A 2,500-nucleotide genomic window follows, 5' to 3' on the forward strand; every position below is an offset into this window, starting at 1 on the left:
GCTTGCCTGCTTTAAGCACTCTAATTTGTTCAAAGTAAACGTGCCGGCCCACCGAGACACTCAATAAAGAGCACCCTGGTAGGATTTCAACGGGGTCCGCCTCGGGACGCACGAGCACGCACGAGGCGGTCGCACGCCTTCAGCTCGCCCCACCGGCAGGACGTCCCACGATACATGCCAGTTAAACACCGACGGGCGGTGAACCAACAGCGTGGGACACAAATCCAACTACGAGCTTTTTAACCGCAACAACTTTAATATACGCTATTGGAGCTGGAATTACCGCGGCTGCTGGCACCAGACTTGCCCTCCAATAGATACTCGTTAAAGGATTTAAAGTGTACTCATTCCGATTACGGGGCCTCGGATGAGTCCCGTATCGTTATTTTTCGTCACTACCTCCCCGTGCCGGGAGTGGGTAATTTGCGCGCCTGCTGCCTTCCTTGGATGTGGTAGCCGTTTCTCAGGCTCCCTCTCCGGAATCGAACCCTGATTCCCCGTTACCCGTTACAACCATGGTAGGCGCAGAACCTACCATCGACAGTTGATAAGCCAGACATTTGAAAGATGCGTCGCCGGTACGAGGACCGTGCGATCAGCCCAAAGTTATTCAGAGTCACCAAGGCAAACGGACCGGACGAGCCGACCGATTGGTTTTGATCTAATAAAAGCGTCCCTTCCATCTCTGGTCGGGACTCTGTTTGCATGTATTAGCTCTAGAATTACCACAGTTATCCAAGTAACGTGGGTACGATCTAAGGAACCATAACTGATTTAATGAGCCATTCGCGGTTTCACCTTAATGCGGCTTGTACTGAGACATGCATGGCTTAATCTTTGAGACAAGCATATGACTACTGGCAGGATCAACCAGGGAGCTGCGTCAACTAGAGCTGAGCAGCCGGCCGCCCGGGAGTGTGTCCCGGGGGCCCGCGCGAACACGCAAGCGTCCGCTCAATCATTCTGCAAACAGGAGGAGGCTGAGCTCCCCTGCACAATACACCTCGAAACCCTCTCAGGTCCCGGCGGCGCGCAGCGCCGTCCCAAGTACTTGGTCGGGTTCGAGAGAGGCGCAATCGCCCGGAGTTAGGCGAGTAGACGCTTTCGGTGCGACCACCCGTGCTCCCAACTGAGCTTGCCGCTGCCGACAGAGGCCCGGGAGCGTGCTGTCGTGGCATTGCCGGCGGGAGACAACACGCGCCACCTACGGTGACCGGCAGCTCCAACGCCAGCGCCACAGAAGGACAAAAGCCCCACTTGGGTGCCGAAGCGAACTCTCCCAGCACAGCGCACGCGCCAACACATCCGCACAGCTGCGATACAAACCACCAGCGAGAACCGCTGGGGCGACCGAGCAGCAGACGGCGTCGCGGCGCCGAGCGCCGGGCGGCGGCGCATCCTCAACGCACACAGTCCTCAATCGGACCAGCACACTGAAGATGTCCACCGCGCTTCGCACCGGGCCCGCGAGGACCTACTTTGGCCGCACGGCGCCGCGCGCAGGGTGCGCCGGCGCGCAGCTGCGACGCCTGCCGCGTCCGTCGGCCGGCGCGCCTGCCACTGGCCGCCCCCACCAGCCGGCTGTAGCGCGTGCGCCCACGCACCGCGCGGCCAGCACGCCGGGAGGCGCCCCCTCACCGGCCGGGGACGGTCCCACCCAGCCACCGCCGCGTATCGCTTCACACCCAGATGCCGTTCAGTTTCGTCGGCATGGTGGGTATCGCTGGAACAACCGGTTAGTACCTCAACCTATCGTCGCCATCACCGATTCACCCCTAGCGAGAACAACCGCACCACAACAGGTTACCATTTGTTCATTTGCGTAACTTCACCAGAAAACGCAGGCGTCCATCGCCATTTGCAACTTCAACGATTATTGCATGCCTGTGTCAGGTGTCACGCCACACTACGTCTGCCCACATACACGCAACAAAATGTGCACGCCTAGACAATACGTGGAAGGTGGCCCCCGTACGTATGCGATGTCCATTGCTCGAACGACTGTCAACCGGCCTCTGTAGCATGTCGCAGATATGGAACGCGGTGCACCATGCCATCACGGTGTGTGAGGAGAGACGACTAGGTCCGAATACATCAACAGACAGCTCATGCTGATCGCCATCCACGGCGTCCGTTCCTCCCACACGTCTCTATGGCGTACCACACTGCAATCCAGCTCTCATAGGGAGACGACACGTAGCTGCGTGCACAATATTTGCACTGTATGGTCCGCCGTTTTTGGGCGCAGTCGTTGTGCGGTCACACATGTGCCACGATGTATCATTCAGTACATAAGGACGAATGTGCAGTACAGATTGTGGTTCACGCGTACGACATCAGCGGACAGTTGACACAGGCCGCACCACAACGTAGCCTGAGTACGTCGCATGCGAAGGGCATTGAACATGCAAACTTCTCACCAACCAGCTTGCGAAGGCAGGGGGCAAGGTGGGGACGTGGGGAGGGGCGGCATGTACGTCCTGCTGCCATCCACATTACA

At 58.6% G+C, this 2,500-nt stretch overlaps 1 non-coding gene across 1 annotated transcript in view; it reads right to left on the reverse strand.

The window, feature by feature from the left end:
- The window catches only part of LOC124750966, a 1,909-nt gene extending 1,032 nt beyond the window's left edge, over nucleotides 1–877 (reverse strand). Inside the window, exon 1 of the ribosomal RNA XR_007012014.1 lies at nucleotides 1–877. This exon is cut by the window's left edge and continues 1,032 nt beyond it. This is a non-coding gene — a ribosomal RNA (small subunit ribosomal RNA).
- Nucleotides 878–2,500: the final 1,623 nt, after the last annotated feature.

This window comes from Schistocerca piceifrons, unplaced genomic scaffold, assembly GCF_021461385.2.
Source record: "Schistocerca piceifrons isolate TAMUIC-IGC-003096 unplaced genomic scaffold, iqSchPice1.1 HiC_scaffold_448, whole genome shotgun sequence".
In the NCBI taxonomy this organism is placed as follows: domain Eukaryota; kingdom Metazoa; phylum Arthropoda; class Insecta; order Orthoptera; family Acrididae; genus Schistocerca; species Schistocerca piceifrons.